At 39.8% G+C, this 18,466-nt stretch overlaps 1 pseudogene; it reads right to left on the minus strand.

Annotated features, from left to right (window-relative positions):
• Positions 1–12,168: 12,168 nt before the first annotated feature.
• LOC149120737 (vomeronasal type-1 receptor 4-like) lies at positions 12,169–13,121 on the minus strand (annotated as a pseudogene).
• Between the last annotated feature and the right edge of the window lie 5,345 nt (positions 13,122–18,466).

Consider the following 18,466-nt stretch of genomic DNA (forward strand, 5'->3'; position numbering starts at 1 on the left):
TAATAACAGGATGGACTGGAAGTGGAGTGAACAGGACTCAAACATGTGTCCATATGAGATGCCACTGCAGCAGAGGGCAGCTTAACCCACTACTCCACAGTGCCAGTGACAAGGATTTCTTTTATGCCCAAATAGAATTGGCACCTGTCACAGGAATCACTGAACACTATGCTACACCCTAAACTATGTGACATGAAATATCATATATGATTTGATAAATATGATAAAAAACTGTAGAGTAGAAACTAAATGTTACTAATTTCAGATCATGAACTTATATGGATAAATACTTGGCATGGGTAAAATCAGTAGAAATGGGGTGAGATTTCTAAAACATACTAAATTATAAGCTATCTAGTAAAGAGAATATGTAAGCTGTTAAACTTTGTATATTTTTTAAGTTGAAATTGTAGATTTGGGGATTGATGTGAAATATATTAAGATCAGAGACTTTAGAACAGGAAAATTTGGTGCCTGAGAGCTCCTTTCTGGAATCTTGTGTGTAGCGTTACCACTTCTTCATGTGCTCACTATCTAAGATAAAAATATAAAACATTATTTCCAATATAAGGAGACCATGGATGTTTTCAGAAGGAAACAACCACTGTCTCATTAAAAAATTCTAGCACCCAGCATCACAGGGTGCATCTCCTTCAGCAGGTGCCATCTGGACACACCAGGTCTGCCCAGCACCAGGTGGTTCCAGTTGGTTCACATCTCTGCTGCAAGCTTGATGCTGTGGGTGCACTTTTGAGGGGCTGTTTTCATGGTGCAGCACGTTAACTAGCTCCCACGATGTCAACTTCTCATTTGAGCATTAGTTCAAGTCCTGGATACACCACCACTGATTCCGCTTCTTGCTACTGTGCCTGGGAAAAAAAATGAAAATGACCTAAGTACATGGGCTCCTTCCACCCACATGGGAGACCTGTAAGCAGTTCCAAGCTCCTGGTGTACACACTCGCTCACTTGCTTACTCTCTTTCAAATAAATAAACCATTCAAGAAAAGATAGTGCACATTCAGTCATCCTGAAATCACTGTATGAATATGACAGGGTGGATGGAAGAGCAATTTAATGTGGAACTGAAATCCTTAAACTCATTACAAAACCAGTTTCACTATTAATTTAATTAAATCCCACCCATCAGGATAATTTTGATAGCCTTTGTTTTTAGTCAGAACCCAATAATATTGTTACAGCCAATTTTATTTAAAAAATACAAATTTCCTCTAAAGGATATTTTACTCCATTTCATTGATGGTAAAAGGCATTGTTAGCCAGGAAGAAACCCTAAACATCTCCTGTATTTTAGTTTAGATGGGTTTCATGAGAATTTAGGGTCATCTTCTCACTGGATGACTGGACGCAGCCCTTGCCTACTTTCCTGCTGGACTGTGGTCTTTGCATTTTTCATTTGCTGAACACTGTGTGGTGGAGCATTATGCCTTGTACTAGAATGTAAGTTAAAAATGTTATCTCAAAAACAATAAAGAAAATATTAACTTGAAACAAAAGTTTGTAAACCTGTGACAGAAACATGCTTTTACATAAGTGAGGCTGTTTCCTTACAACCCCATTTTAACCATAGAACAAAATTTACTTACGTTTTCAGTGTGAAACATGTAAAAATTAAGATTTAAACATGAAAATAGGCAACACAACAAGGGTCCTTTGGTTTATAGTAAATGGCACAACTGCCTTTGGAGGCTGCTATCGGGTTAGGCCCTCATCTCTCTACAAGCTCTCCTCAGGCCACAGAATGATCTCTGCTTCCTTGGGGGCTGTGGCAGCAGGCTGGGTTCCAAATGCAAACCCCCTTCTAATAGGAGCTCTTACCTGGCTGCAGATTAGCAAACCTTGGCTTCAGACTCTGTCTCAGGCTTCAATGGCAAACACTCACCTGTCTCCTCTGATAATGAGACCGAGGGCTCAGGGTGATGTTCAAGCCTCAGTGCTTGTGTTGGTGGGATGGAGACCTTGGGAAATGCTGTGACATGATGTGTGGTGTCACCTCCCCTCATAGTAGCCATTATCTTATCACCTGTCCCTACAAGCAGAGGACAGGCCTGGGGCAGTGAAGATATTAGTGAAAAATGTTCCCCAGTTCCTTGTGACTAAAAACCAATTAGAGGTTTGTAGTTACTATCTGCCAAGGGACTGTGGCAGTGTCTGAGAGTTTCCTTCATTTCCTGATGCCTGGAGACAGACCAGGACACACAGGGAGGCAGCAGCTCCTGCTGGGTTCTGCGACAAGAGGGTTGCCTCTTGCTCAAGTGTCCTCCTGATTTTTGTGATGCCTGAGAAGTTTTTCTACTCCAAAGTGTGTTTCTTCCCACATCTTCAGGCCACTGAGCTGATTTGTCATTGAAGTTAGCAGTTAGAACAGACATCCTCGGAGGAGGATTTTCAACAGGATACATGCAAAAGAAGATGATGAAATTTTGCTTAGAAAGCATTGGTCTTTTGCCCACATCTCAATCTCATTTAGAGTGGAAATTCAGGGGCATGACAGTGTGATAGAGAGCAGGGTGATGTGAGGGTCCAGGGAGGGGCCAGCAGTGCACAGGAAGAGTGTGGGGGTGAAACAAGACATAATGCAGAGGGAGAGATGGGAAAGAGGGTTCAAGGACTGAGAGTGTTGCATTCACAGAGCGGTCAAAGTATGGAGTTGAAGCTCCAAGGGCACCAGGAGTGCAAGGTGTGGCAGCACCAAAAGTGGTATGTGAGCCGATGAGGTGTGCAGGCGGTTATGGGAATGAGAGTGTCCATAGGGATAGCTCCCAGTGAAGAATGCCATTAACAGCAGAGTAGGTAAACAGCACATCAGACTTAATGTCTATGAGAGGCAAAAAGGATAATGACAGAGCCTGACAAGTGCCACATATGGGTCTTAGGGGCGACCTGTGGCCTAAGGCAGAGGTGGAGAGTGTAGGGGGCATAGAATCCAGGCTGCTGAGCAGGGATCATGAGCACAGGATCAAAATGGGATCAGGCTGGGAAATAGGCAGGGAGGGTGGTGGAGATGGTAGGGTAACCGAAGAAGAATCTGTGGCTCAACCAACCCCAGCCATCGCTTTTTTGCACCCTTGGTCATTCCTCCTCCCTTTCATCCTCTCCCTTCTCTCCTAGTTCATTGCAGAAGCACATGCAGTGACCTGCATCCAGAGCCCCCTTTGTCCACCTGCCATCTGGGCAGCACCAAGGCACTAGGACTGGACATCAAGAACCACTGTGCAAGCTGGCAGTGCACAGGTTAACCAAGGAGCCCAGCTCCCTCGTGGGCCCTTGCAGAATGTCCTGAGAGACCTGCCTTGTGCTACTGGCCTTACATCCTTATGTCCAGAGTCCAGTTTTCCTTGAGTCTTCACTGCAGCTGTTCCCTCTGTTCTGAGTCTTGGTGCCAAGTGTGATCAGTGCAGGTGCTCACTAATGTAACTGCTCAGTTAGGAATTTCCTCCCCTCAGACTCCATCCCCAACTCCATCTTCCTTTCTCAGAGGAGCTCAGGGAAGACAGAGATCAGGGTGGCTGCTCCTCCTGCTCCTGGGGAATCACAATTTCTTGACACCCAGTCACAATAAAAAATAAAGGGCAAGAAAGGTCTTAAAATTTAATGAGTGGGGACAAAGCCAAGATGGCAGAATAGTGAGGGCATGCACTGATAATCCGGGAAAAGATAGTTTAATAAAAATGGAGTTACTCTAGCCTCAGGAAAAGGTGTGGGAAAAAATTGCAGAGGAAATTCTCCTGGATCTAGTGGATGTGACATGGAGGACCTACAGGGAGAGCAAGGACACCCACAGCACAGAAGCCGAGGTGCGGAAGCCGAGCTGCAGAGTCTGCGCACCAGCGCTGGAAGGGGAGGTGAGACAAAAACCTCAGGAACCCAAGTCATTGGTGGGGAAAGGCAGAAAGAGCCTAGAGGGAATGAGGCTTGAAGCCCCGCTGGGGAAAGTTCACCAGGCTGAATGGAGGAGAGAAAAAAAAAAAAGAATAAATAATAGGAACCGGCACAGACACTAGCCTCTTTCTCCACTCACTCTTTCTCCACTCACCTTAGAAAGCTGAGCAAGACAAAGAGCAGGCACCATTTTGGACATACATAAAGTGGCACCCACCATCAGCTAAGCAGAAAAATCTGACTCTGGTGGGGAGAAATAATTGGAGGTTAGAACCTAGTGAAAGTGTAGAGCTAACGAACTGAGACTGTGAAAATCTAAGGGTGGGCGAGAGAACTCACTGAGTACAGGAACTCAGTAACCTTGGCAACCCGGTTAGAGACTGCCAAGAAATTTGAGACCACACTGAGGGCTGCATGGATCCTTTGTGTGGTCCTTGGGGTAGAGAAGACTAATACCCACAGGGGCCAGATTTCATACTTTTATTTAATAAATATAAATTTTGAAAGTGCAACTTTTGGATTACAGCAGCTTTTCCCTCCATAATCTCCCTCCCACCTGCAACCACCCCATCTCCCAATGTTGCTGTGGATTTGTTCTGAGAGGAGTAGCGTGGGGGCAAGAGTCACCACACAGACCCCAGGAGTCAGGTGAAAGTTGGCTAGAGGTGAGCAGCCCACAGACTTGTTTATTTCAGTTTGTACAGCAGCTTATATAACCGAGGCAGCCAATCTGGTCAAGGGGTGGTTTATGCCCTAACAAATCACAGCCTGTTCCTGGGCAGGCTCCCTTGCCAGGTGGTTTCCCAGCTGCTTTACCAGAGGGTTTCTGAAGCCATTCCTGAGGCTCCATTGCCAGGAGGTTTTCCAGGTGGTTTCCCAGGGAGTTTCCAAAGCCATTCCTGAGTAACTGACGCTCACTTGCCAGTGGCCATCTTGGCATGGCCTTCTCATTCCACCATATTTCCCCCTTTTTGTTTATTTTTGAGCAACAGTAGGCATGATTCTTGGCCATACCATTGTTGACCCCATTTCCATGTGGTCTCTGTTCATGGCTGTGCCTGTCTTAGGTTGTCCCCCAGGGGATCTTACCCATCGTTGACTAACCAGGCCTCAAAATGGGAGACCACAGGAGTGCTTGCTCAGATGGGAGTAGGAATGAGGAACAATGGTAATCAGGAATGGTGTGACCACATGCAGGGTGAAGAGAATTGAATGGTTACCATGGTTTTTTGGTCCCACTTCCTTTTTGCTTATTGCTTGTAGTCTTGATTGACTTTGGAATTAATGTGGAAATATAAGATGAGTTGAAATTCATTCTTTGAAATTTAGTACAAGGAAATTCACTGGTTTCCGAAGTCCATTATCTAATATACCTTACTTTCCAAGTCAGACTTCAGAGTCGTGGCATTGGACAGCCCACAGCCTGTTGGTTGGTATCCTGTGCTCAGTGATGGACAGAGCTGCCAGGATTCTCTGCTGAATTTCTCATGTGTCTGGAGCCTTTTTATGCTCCAAATCTGAGATGACAAAAATCCTCATATTTTGATATTAAATAAATAACTTATTTTTGAAGACAACCAAATATAGCATTGCAGATTTTTAAATTCAATCTCTTTTTTTCGCTTATCAACCTTAAAAAATAAAAGTGTTAGTATTTTATGGATATTTTGACAATTTTAAATAAAATATTTTTATTGAATTAATTCACTGGTTTCATTACACTATACATATAATCTCCTGAGTGTTATTTCATTCATATATAACATACTATTGCAGAAGGAACATGCTGATGTAATTATGGTTATACCTATTTCCTTAAAAATTATTTCAGCAATTTATTGAAAGATTTTTTTATCTGTATGAAAGGCAGAGTTACCAGGGGAATAGGAGACACAGAGACTGATCTATCTTCCATCTGCAGGTTCACTTCCCAAATGTACACAACATCCAGAGCTGGGCAAGCCAGGAGCTAGAAACCAGGAGCCCAGTTAAGGAGTCCAACATGGATGCAGGGGGCCAAGCACTTGGAATCTTCTGCTGTTTTCCCAGGTGCTTAGCAGGGGCTGGGTCAGAAGTTACCTGGCCTCCATAAGTGATGCCAGCATGGAAGGCAGCTTTACTAGCTGCATCACAAAACTGACCCCAAGGAATATTTGACATGGTAAAGCTTTCTACCTTTTAATCTATTAAATTTCTTCAAGTGACACATTAAAATGGAGCATACAGTCAGAAAGCTGTACCCATCGAGGGATCACAACTTGACAAACCACTAAAGAAACACATACCCATGAACACAAAACCACAGTCATTGACATAAATATGTCCATCATTTCAGGAAGCTCAGTCCACCTTTGTGATTTATTATTATTATTTTTTATTGCTATCTATAAAAAGGCCACTTAACATAGGATCTACCCTGTTAGGGGATTTTCACTATGTGATTCAGTACCAGGCTGTTTTTATTATAGTTGCCCTGTAGTGTGTCTTGAAATCTGGTGTTGTGCTATCTCCAGCTTTGCTTTTCATGTATAAAATTGCTTTAGCTATTCGAGGTCTCCTGTGCCTCCATATGAATTTCAGCATCATTTTTTCTAGATCTTAGAAGAATGCCTTTGATATTTTGATTGGTATCATATTGAATCTGTAAATTACTTGTAGAAGAATGGACATTTTGATGATACTAATTCTTCCAATCCATGAACATGGAAGACTTTTCCATTTTTTTTAATCTTCTTCTATTTCTTTTTTTATTTTGTAATTCTCATTGTAGAGATCTTTGACATACTTGTAAGCTTATTCCAAGGTATCTGATTATTTTTGTAGCTATTGTGAATAGGATTGATCTTAGAAGTTCTTTGTCGACTGTGGCATTGTCTCTGTATACAAAGGCTGTTGATTTTTGTGTACTGATTTTATATCCTGCTCCTTTACCAAACTCTTCCATGAGTTGCAATAGTCACTTAGTGCAGCTCTTTGAGTCCCCTATATAAAGAACCATGTCATCTGCAAATACAGATAGTTTGACTTCTTCCTTCCCAATTTGTATCCAGTTCCCTGCTGACAGACTGGGAATGCACCAGGAGAAGACCCAAATTTGGGGCCCCTGGAACCCTCAGGGGGAGCCTTCAATGAAGTCTTGGCTTTGGCCTTGCCCAGCACCAGCCATTGTGTTCATTTGGGAAGTGAACCTGCTGATTTTAATTCTCCACCTCAGTGCAACTCTGCAGTTTGAATAATTTATGTTTAAAAAACGAGGAAGGAAATGGCACCATGGCTCACTAGGCTAATCATCTACTTGCGGCGTCGGCACCCTGGGTTCTAGTCCTGCTTCGGGTGCCAGTTCTGTCCCAGTAGCTCCTCTTCCAGTCCAGCTCTCTGCTGTGGCCCAGGAGTGCAGTGGAGGATGGCCCAGGTCCTTGGGCCCTGCACCCGCATGGGAGACCAGGAGGAAGCACCTAGCTCCAGGCTTCAGATCAGTGCAGCACACAAGCTGCAATGCGCCAGCCATAGCAGCCACCTGGGGGGTGAACCAATGAAAAAGAAGACCTTTCTCTCTGTCTCTGTCTCTCTCTCTCTCTCACTGTCTAACTCTGCCTGTCAAAAAAAATAATAAAATAAAATAAAAAATAAAAAGAGGAAGGAACCATTGTTCTCGTTGTATTAGTAAAAAGTGATTAAAAGAAGAAATAAATTATACATCTCTTCCCTCTCCCATTCCCACCACCATGTTCAACAGGGATCACATTTCAGTTAATTTTCAACACTTAAGAATAACTGTGCATCAATTACAGATCTAAACCAGTCATACCAGGGGATTCCAATTCAATCCCATCGAGGTGGCATGTACCAATGCCATCTCACTGTTCCAGGTGATCAGTTTCAGTTCACAGTTGGTCATGGTGAAGGAACTGGGAGTCAAAGGGAGCACATAGACAAGTCTAGTACCTGCTAACGCTAACTGATGGAGTAAATAAAGGGGAGAGTGATCCAACATGGGAAGTGAGATACTCAGCAGACTCATAGAATGGCAGATGTCCTAAATAGCACTCTGGCCTCAGAATCAGCCCTAAAGGCATTCGGAGCTGGCTGAAAAGCTCATGAGAGTATTTCAGGCATGGAAAGCCAAGACACTCTGGCAAAAGATCTCTGCGAGTGAGATCCCAGTGGAAAGAACAGGCCATCAAAGAAGGAGGTACCTTTCTCTGAAGGGAGGAGAGAACCTCCACATTGACTATGACCTTGTCTAAACAAGATAAGAATCGGAGAACTCAGAGGGCTTCCATAGCCTTGGAAACTCATGACTGGAGCATAGGGAGATTACTGATGCCATAGACAGGAGTGTCAATTGGTAAAGTCAACAACAGGAGTCACTGTGCACTTACTCCTCATGTAGGATCTCTATCCTTAATGTGCTGTACATTGAGATTTAATGCTATAACGAGTACTCAAACAATATATTTCACTTTGTGTTTCTATGGGGGTGCAAACTGTTGAAATCCTTACTTAATGCATACTAAACTGATCCTCTGTAAAAAAAAAAAAGAAATTATCAACTCCCAACTTGACTCTCACTGGGATTAAACATGACAATAGGTCTGCTCTGATTTCATCATCATTTTAAAAAATCATCTATTATTTTTCACTTTATGTTTCTGTGTGGGAGCAAACTGTTGAAATCCATACTTAATGTATACTAAGCTGATCTTCTGTATATTAAGATAATCGAAAATGAATCTTGATGTGAATGGAAGGGGAGAGGGAGTGGGAAAGGGGAGGGTTGTGGGTGGGAGGGACGGTATGGGGGGAAAGCCATTGTAATCCATAAGTCGTACTTTGGAAATTTATATGCATTAAATAAAAGTTTAAAAAAAAAAGAAGAAATAAAATGAGAAGAAGGAAGGAAGATGGGGGAATTCTATATATGAAAAAATTATTTAAAAAAGAATTGATAGAACCTCCTAGAAGAAATAAATCACTTATTATCTACTAAAGAAAGAAAGAACTAGATTTTTCTAATATTCCATGAAAAAAAATTTAGAAGTTTGAGCAATGGGATGGGAAAGGTAGTAGGAGGTGTGACAGGAGTTGAGTTGGGAAGGCAGATATAGGGGAAAGAACTGCTGTATTCCTAAAGCTGTACCTATGAAATTTATATTTATTAAATAAAAGCTTCCTAAAACAAAGAAGTTTCAGGATCTGAGGATTTTATACCAAAGCAATCTTTACCTTTTTGTACCTTTGTTTCTCATATCAGGTGGACACAAGAAGCTGAAGAGAATAGTATCAGAGGATATACAGAAAGTTTTGAACCCTTATAAGTGAAACCATGATGTGACAGGCAGATTCTAAAATTCCTTTCATTACTAGGTAAGCCATCTTACTGCCTCAATTCAAGAGAATTGAATGGTTACTGTGGTTTTCTTGCCCCACGACTTTTGGTTATTGATTGTAGTCTTGATTGTGTAATTAATGAGGAAATATAACATGAGTTTAAATTCATTCTTTGAAATTCAGTTCAAGGAAATGCACTATTTTTCCCATGTCCACTCCCTAATATATCTCAAAAGAATTTCCAAGTCAGGCTTTAGAGTTGTGGTATTGGACAGCCCACAGACTGTTGGATGGTGCCCTGTGCTACGGATGGACAGAGATGCCAGGATTCCCTACTTGATTTCTTACATGTCTGAGGCCTTTTTTTGCCCCAAATATGACATGGTAAAAATCCCCATATTTTTATATCTGATAAATAGTAACCTGCTTTATGAAGAGAATCAAATATAGCATTGCAGAATTTAAGATTTAGATATTCTCATTTTTCTTGTCAATGTTATAAAAATAAATAGGTACTATTTTATGAATATTATGTGAATTTTAAATACAAACTTTTCATTGAAGTAGTTCACTAGTTTTATGACACTATACATATTTTCCCTTGAGTGTTATGTCATGTGTATATAACATTCTCTAGCAAAAGGAACATTGCTAATGCAATGAGGGTCTATCAGGTAGGTGTTAGGACCCAATATTAGGGCCATTATCTGCTCCTTTCCCAGGCATTATAGCAGGGGCTGAATTGAATGCAGACCAGTTGAAACTTGAACAAGCACTCTAATGTGATGACAACATCACAGGCAGCAGCTTCACCCATTGTGCCACAAGCACCCCTGAATTTTCTATTTCTGATTCCTCATATAAGTGAGTTCATGTAGGAATTATCTTTTTGTGTCTGACTCATTGCACTTACACAGTGTCCTTCATGTCCATTCACGCTAGCGCTTTGCTAATCTTTCCCTCTTTTTAAAGACTAGATAATATTCCATTTTTATATAGCACAGTATCTTTAATCACTTACCTTTGATACATACTTCAGTTGCTTCCATGCCATAGATACCATGAGCAATATAGTGACAAACATGAGTTCAAGATGTATTAAAGATCTCATTTACTGTCCTCTGGTTCTATAGGCACAAGTGGGGCCATGGGGTCATATGAAGTCCCATTTTTAACTTCTGAGACACTGCCGTTCTGTTTTCCTTAACAGCTCCATCCAGTGTACATTCCTGTCAGCAGTGTACAAGAATTCACTTTCTCCAAATTCTTCCCAATACCCGTTACATTCCCTTTATGTAAGGAGCTTTTGCTATATTCCATAACTTGTCATTTCTGCTAAATTCATTATGTCAGATTCAGGGGACACCCATGACTTCTTCACCTCCGTATTTCTTGGTGGAGCATGAAACATTAATAACATTTCCATAATATAAGAATGTGGCAATTAGATAGTAAATCTTTTATTGCTTAAAAGCTTATTCTTTGTTTTATTTTTAGAAATAAAACATGTTTATTTGAAAGGCAGAATTACTAAGAGACAGTAGAAACAGAATGATAAAGAGAGAGAGGAAGATACAGACTATAATATTCATTTATTTGACAGCCAGAGTTACTAAGAGAAAGGAAGATACAGTGAGAAAGAAAGAGACAGACAGACAGACAGACAAAGATGTTCCATCCTCTGGTTCACTACCCAGATGGATTCCATGTCCAGGGTTGAGCCAAACAGAAGCCAGGAGCCAGGAGTGTTGTGGTTGTAGCAAGCAAAAGGAGAAAAACTACCTGGAAACTCTTCCTCAGAAGAATGCCGCCAGACAAAACCAAGTGTGTTTCTTTAATGTCCAGAATCACATCAGCCATTTGTAAAGTGTAGGTGCATGCTCATATAACTCTAAGATTTCTTTGAAGTGTGTTTCTTTATATAGAAAAATTTTATTTAATAAATATAAATTTCAAAAGTACAACTTTCGGATTATAGTAGTTCTTCCCCCCATAACCACCCTCCCACCCTCAAACCATCCCATCTCCTACTTCCTCCCCCATCCCATTCTTCACTAAGTTTCATTTTTAATTATCTTTATATACAGAAGATCAACTCTATACTAAGTAAAGATTTCAACAGTTTGAAACCTGTTTAGCAAGACATGTTAGATAAGCATGTCTGTTAAAGCAGCTACATGTCCTTGTGGGTCCAACATTTCTACAAGGGCTCAATGCTCTTCCTGTTAATAGGCCATTTACTATCCTTAATTAGTACCTGTGGCCACACTCTGTGTCCAGGAAGAGTGTGTCCTCACTGAGAAGGCTTTGACAGAAGCTATGTTCCCTACACAGCAACATCATCCAAGTCTCCTATATGGGTGATAGGAACACAAGTGCTCTGACCATCATCTTTGGTTTTCTCAGGCCGTGAGCAGGGAGCTAGATCAGAAGTACAGCAGTCTGTAAATGAACTTGACTCAATATAGGATTAATACTCAATGCCAGGCCCATGTTCTTATTTTAAAGCAGAAATTCATGCTGCCTTGTTAACCCCCACTTTGGTACTGGGATGGCTTCCAAAATGTGCTTACATTCCCGGATGGATCAGTGCATGAAGAACTCACCATTGTAATGCAGGTGTTTGGCCTGTTGCTTAAGATCCCAGATAAAATTGCCACATCAAATATCAGAGTTACCCGGGTTCCATACCCAGCTCTGCTGCGAACCCAAGCCTGCTGCTGATGCAGACCTGGGAGGCAGGGACAATGGCTCAAGTAACTGTAGGAGGCGTGAATAGAGTACCTTGCTCCCAGTTCTGCCATCTGAGACCTGCTATTACAGGCATTTGTGTGGGAATCATGGGAATTTGAGGTCTATGTCTGTCTGTCCTCTTGTCATGTACAAAGTATTAATGAAAGTTGAAACATATTGAGAACAGACCAATATGAATTATCATACACTTGCACTGTCTTGCTGCGAAGGAGATTGTGTATTCCTGGTGCAGGCACAGCAGACCCTATGAACTCTTGAGTCATGGCTCATGAGAATGTAGGGGCTCACAGTTGGGACACTTCCAATGATTAGTACAGTGGTGTTCACCAGCCAAAAACTAGGATTGTTCAAAACAGTCAGAGAAATATGAAAGATGGAGGAGAGAGTGAACAAAGACACAAAGGTGCTCACCAGGATGAGGATGGTAAGGGTGGCTCTGGACTCTGGGGAGGACCTGGAAGAGACATTGGTCCCATGGATGTATTGGACCTGCTGCTTGTGCCTGTATAGGGTGAAAACCATGGAGCTACTGGCCCAGAGCAAGAGTGCACTAAGAAAACATCTCGGAATAACAACAGTGCTACATACAGTGTTCCATAGTCCATGAATCTGTCACTATTGACCAAATAGCAGTAGCCATAATCAGCTTTCTTTGTAGTATTTTTGTCCCTGCTGTTCCCAGTCACATGCACAGGTATTATGATGTTTAGTATCAGGTTCACCATCCAGAAGAGTGTAATGGAGGAGCCAATGTACTTGTGAGACTTTGCTTTGAGCTTGGCCCACTCTGTGTTCCTGGAACTGATGGAGACAGCCTGGGAGATACTCAGAAGCCAGGTGCTACAAATGGAAACATCTCTGCCCACTCTGTGCACATAGAACACAAGCTTGCACCCAATATCACTGAGGAAATGCTTCATCCCCAAAGCTTCTATGGTTCGGGGAACTCCTTTAGACAGAATGACTAAGCAGTTGGCTACAGTCAGGTGTTTGATGATCAAATCTGTGAACCTAAGCTTGCATCCTGTGCAGTAGAGATAGAGATAATGGGAAAGAAGACAGAAATTCCTCAGGATTCCAGTAATAGTCTGTGTTAAGTAGATAATCCCCATTGTCAAGTCTCTGGTGACCATCCTATCAGCTCCCAGTTCCTGATTATTGTCTTTGAGCGTGAGATTCCTGTGTGGCAATTGAAGGAATAATTACACGTATTCAATCAAACTCAACAGTCTCTATTCACAATATTATCCATTTCCTCAATTCATACTTAGAGATAGCTACTTAATATGTCTCTTTATGCCATGTTTCTAAAGAGATTAATATGTAACTGTTAAGGCCATTTACAAAATATGACTCACAAGTATGTGGTGAGTGTGACTAATTCTGTATTCATAACTCAAAAGGCAGCAGTGTCCATTTCATTTGAAACAAGACTGTCACTTAGGCAGGTATATGCCAGCAAATTGTTGTGTAAAGTGGTGGGTTAAACCTGGATGGTTTTATAAAAATGTAGGTTAGTGAGGCTGGTGCTGTGGCATAGCAAGTAAAGCCACTGCCTGCAGTGCCAGCATCCTATATGGGTGCCGTTTGAGACCCAGCTGCTCCACTTCTGATTCAGTTCTCTGCTATGGCCTGGGAAAGCAGTAGAAGATGGCCCAAGTCCTTGCACCCCTGCACCCATGTGGGAGACCCAGAGGAAGCTCCTGGCTTCAGATCAGTGCAGTTCCAGCCATTGTGGCCATTTAGGGAGTGAACCAGCATATGGAAGACATCTCTCTCTCTCTCTCTCTCTCTCTCTCTCTGCCTCTTCTTTTCTCTGTGTGTGTAACTCTGACTTTCAAATAAACAGTAAATCTTTTTAAAAAGTAGGTGAATTAGCCATCTTGATATTATTACAAAACTATTAGCTGTGATTTTCAAATAGCACATATATAAATATATACACCTATTTTATTACATTGTCAATTTATTGAGACTAGTAATTTGTTTCATAAACTTAACACATGTTTATTTCTACACCTAAAAATTTATAGTGTAAGCCAATATAAATATTGATTAAGGATTTAGGTGTCTTTTGAAAGGGAAATGAACTGTTCATAGTATTTTTTCTAATGCCTTTCTCCTTGAAAAACTGTATATTGTTAAATTTCTTCTGTATTAGGAATAGAACACAAACAGTACTTGGTTTTTCTAGTATTAGTCTGACACCTAAGTGCTGGCCACAGCTTCTACTGTAGAGTATAGAACAGGACACACCATCTGTGATGAAGTGATATATGCTGGAAACTATATAGTATCACTTTACTATCATAAGCTTTAATTGTGACTCACAGTTCATTAATGATTAAGTTTTCCATGGTGAAGATATCTAAAGGTTATTGAGTACTAGAGCATGTAGACCACATGGACTATGTAGGGTGCCCACACCTGTGCAGTTTGTGACCTGAAACAATGGGGCTGGCAATTGACATGAAAATATTTTCAATTCAAACAAACACTGGAAGACAAATCATACATGGCAGCTGCCAGGTGACGTCCTTCTCTACAGGACATGCCTTCACATGGCTTAATCCTTCCCTTATGTAAAAGGGGGAAATAATCTCACCATTTCCATGGTACCAAGGATGATTTCAGTAGGAAACAGTCACTGATTCCATTGAGGATTGAGAGGATTCAGACAACAGAGTTAGAGAAAACCTTGTTGTTCTAGCAACATCCCCTGGAATCCATGATTTCTTCCAGGAATAGATTTCTTCTAAACCTTTATTATAAGCACATCATAGATAGATTTGCATCTCTGATAATTCTGAAAGTGGAATGTATGACCCCTGTCCAGTATATGGAACAGAGAATTTATTTGATAAATGATATGAGCTGCTACTCATATGACTACAGATTGATTCTGAGTAGATCACTTTTAAATTTAAAGATGATTAATGGATGAATGTAAATTAAAGGAGAGCATATCTGTAGTCTTAGAATAGGAAAAGTTCTCTGGAAGAGAACAAAAATTGTTAAATCTAAAAGAATAAATGATAAATTATCATGTAAAATTCAGCCACCGCTTGGATGTCCACATCCCATATGAATGCCTGGGATTGAGTCCTGGGCCTGCGTACCTTTCAGCTTCTTGCTAATGCCCCAGGGAAGTAACAGATGGTGGCCCATATGCTTGAGTTCCTGCCACCTTCTTGGGAGATCCAGATGGAGTTTCTGGATCCTGGCTGCAAGCCTAGACCAGTTGTTGTGGTTGTGAGGAACAGGGGATTGGACCACTGGATGGAAATTCAATCTCTTATCTATCTATCTGTCTATCTATCTATCTATCTCTGTGTCTTCTCTCTCTACCTCTCAAGTATAAATAAATCATTTAAAAACAAATACATAATATTCTTACAAATAACATTTAAGAAGATAATGGAATAAAAATTTGAAAAATTAACCAATATTAATTTATCAAAGGAAAGGCCATCTAACATTTATTAGACATGTGAAACATGCTGAATTCCCTTAGTAATCAAGCAAATGCAAATAAACCAGTATATGAAACCAACACACACTAACATATACAAATAAAAATTACAGAAATTACCAAGTGTTGGCAACATGTGGATAAACCAGAAAACCCACAGACATCTGGAGGAAGGGGCTGGTGAGAACAGGTTTTGTGAAGTATTTTGCAGTAATTTATAATGTAGAAGCAATGTAGAGGTATGATCCTACAATTTCCTCAGGACATATATGTGTATACCTGATAGATATTCATACATGCTTACCGAAAGAAGAGTTCCATATTTGCATCCCAGTGTTATTCCCTAGTAGCCTTTATTTGAAAATGTTACATGAATTTCAGTTGTGTTATGATGAAATTGTTTGATGCTCACACAATGGAATCTCCTACAGCAATGATCTTGAATGATCCACAACACGTGAAACAATACAGGTAGCAAAACATAAGAAATGAAAGATAAATAAGAGTATGCTATGTAATTTTATGTATATAAAATTTTAAAATACAATGAAGGTTACCTATCTTGTTAGATATCAGAACAGTGGTTACCCAGTGGCGTTAGTCACTAATGGAGGAGAAATTTGCTTCTCTAGAGAGGCAGCAGATATTATTTTGATTTTTAGGATCCACATGTTGTTATAGAGGTGTGCTCTGCATGTGAACTTTTAGGCTCCCTGCATTTATGATATTAAACTTTGAAAAAAAAGGTCAACATTAAAAATAAGTTGGCAGAATGTTAATAGGTAAATATCGGATTGGAATTGTATCATTCAGGTTGAAATTAAAATTATTAAGTAACCATATTATGATTAGTTTAAAATATGCTGCAATTCTGTGTTAAAACTAAGAGGCAGTAAATATATAACCCCCAAATAAAAGGAATAAATGGTAGAATTATTTAAGGATTAATACAGATGAATTTGAAATATAAAACTCAAGAACTTACAGCAGGCATCATGCAGAGAACACTATAAATTGCTAAATCTAATAATCAATATAGACATGATGATAGTAAGTATAAGTAGATTAATTACTCCTGTGAAAGTCAGACTTTTTAAATTATATTTAATGGGAAATATTTTCAAAATATATAGTTGAAAATCCTGGTCCAGTACCAGACATCATAGCCGTCTGTGGGATGAATCAGCAAAAGTTCTCACTCTGTCTCTTCTTCTTTAGCTGGTTAACTCTGACTTTCATATAAATAAATAATTTTTAAAATAAGGGCTAAGAGAGAAAAAAGAAAAATATATACCATGTAATATAACATATTATATAATCTATAAACAAAAAGCATAAAATACTAAAAGCATTTAAGAAATGAACTTGGAATAAGTTAAGGTAGAGTTAGGAAATCGACCATGTGCAATCCAGTCTATAAGGAATGGGTGGCTCCAATCTCAAATGTATATATTTTATATCAACCATGAAGAAATAATCCTAATAGTCTGCCAGGTAAATGTTTTCAAGGTATGTGGATTAAATACAAATAATAAAAAGGGAAAATGCATCACATGTAAATTAAACCAATTAAGTACTTGCCATGATGAGGTACATATAAGATAAAATAGACATTAAGGTTAAAGCAATTTATTATTTTAATTCATATTGTTTTTCATTTCTTTTTTCATTTATAATTTTCTAATACCATTAATTGGAAAACAAATATAAAGTGATTATACATGTATACACACATGTGAATATAAAGTCATATATGTATATGCAAATATGTACACATATACACTCAAATATACTGCTTGCATATCTCATATGTGTCAGGTGTTTCTAAGTTTCTCATGTGAGCTAACACCATGTGGTTTTTATTTTTGTTGCACAAGATTATACACACATGCATTAGGCCAGATTGATTTTACTTTTCAAATATTTGAATCTTTAATATCTTTTAAAAACTTTATGCTATAAAGACAGAGAAAGTGTTAGTGAAATATCTCACATATTGAAGAACTATTCACCTTATTTTTTGAAACTGTTCAGGCCAAAAATGCTACAGGAACCAAATGGATTCATGTCTTACACCTTCCAGAAGCTCCTCCCTCTCTTATTCTACCACAAGATTATTTCCTGACTTGAGAGACAGGTGAGGACACCGTGGGACCTGCTTCCTACCACTTTGCCCAACTGGCATCTTCACATCACAGAAACAATGGACATATAGAACCCCTGCCTGTGCCATTAACAATCTGGACCACATGTGTTTTCAAGAGGCAACATTCCCTTGAACTCTGGAAACTCTGAAAACATCCACGTAAATGAGCAATTCCAGTTCAGTTTGTATTCATCTACATGCAAATGACTGCTATTTCTCTAGGAACATGAACACACTAATACTCTGAAACTGAACTACCCTCCAGTTAAAGTCCATGCTATTCATGATTCCATGGGAGAGTTTTTGTTTCTTAAATATCCTGAATGATGTCTCAAATTCCATATTTGATGGAAACAATCCCACCATTCTGCAGCCACTTAATGTCAGGACATTTTACTGTGCCAGATGAAAGTTACACTCCAAGGGACTTCTCCGTGTCACTGAGGAATCTGTTGTTTTATCCCTACATAACCTCTTAGTTCCTCCATTGTAACCATTAATAAAATTTCAGTTAGGTAGGTAGGTATTACTGTGATAATATCTCACATTTTCCTTTAAAAATACTATTCAGTGGAAAAGGAAGGAGGAAGATTGGTGGGAGGGAGGGTAGGGTGGGAAGAATCACTATATTCACATATCTGTATTTAAGAAATGCATAAAGCTTGTATACCTTAAATTATAAAAATAAATGTGACTTCCAAAAATAAAATTATTATTCAATTAAGTTTATTTTCAAGCAGAGCTCAACTGTCTCATAGGCCAGGTTCTTGTAAAATGCCTGCTTCTTGAAATGGGCTTTCCATCTGAGGAGGATTAAAAGTATGCAGTCAGCCACTGTGAATACCCATAGAGTTTACTTC

Source organism: Oryctolagus cuniculus, chromosome 18, assembly GCF_051225735.1.
Source record: "Oryctolagus cuniculus isolate XC-2025 breed Fujian yellow rabbit chromosome 18, ASM5122573v1, whole genome shotgun sequence".
Taxonomy (NCBI): domain Eukaryota; kingdom Metazoa; phylum Chordata; class Mammalia; order Lagomorpha; family Leporidae; genus Oryctolagus; species Oryctolagus cuniculus.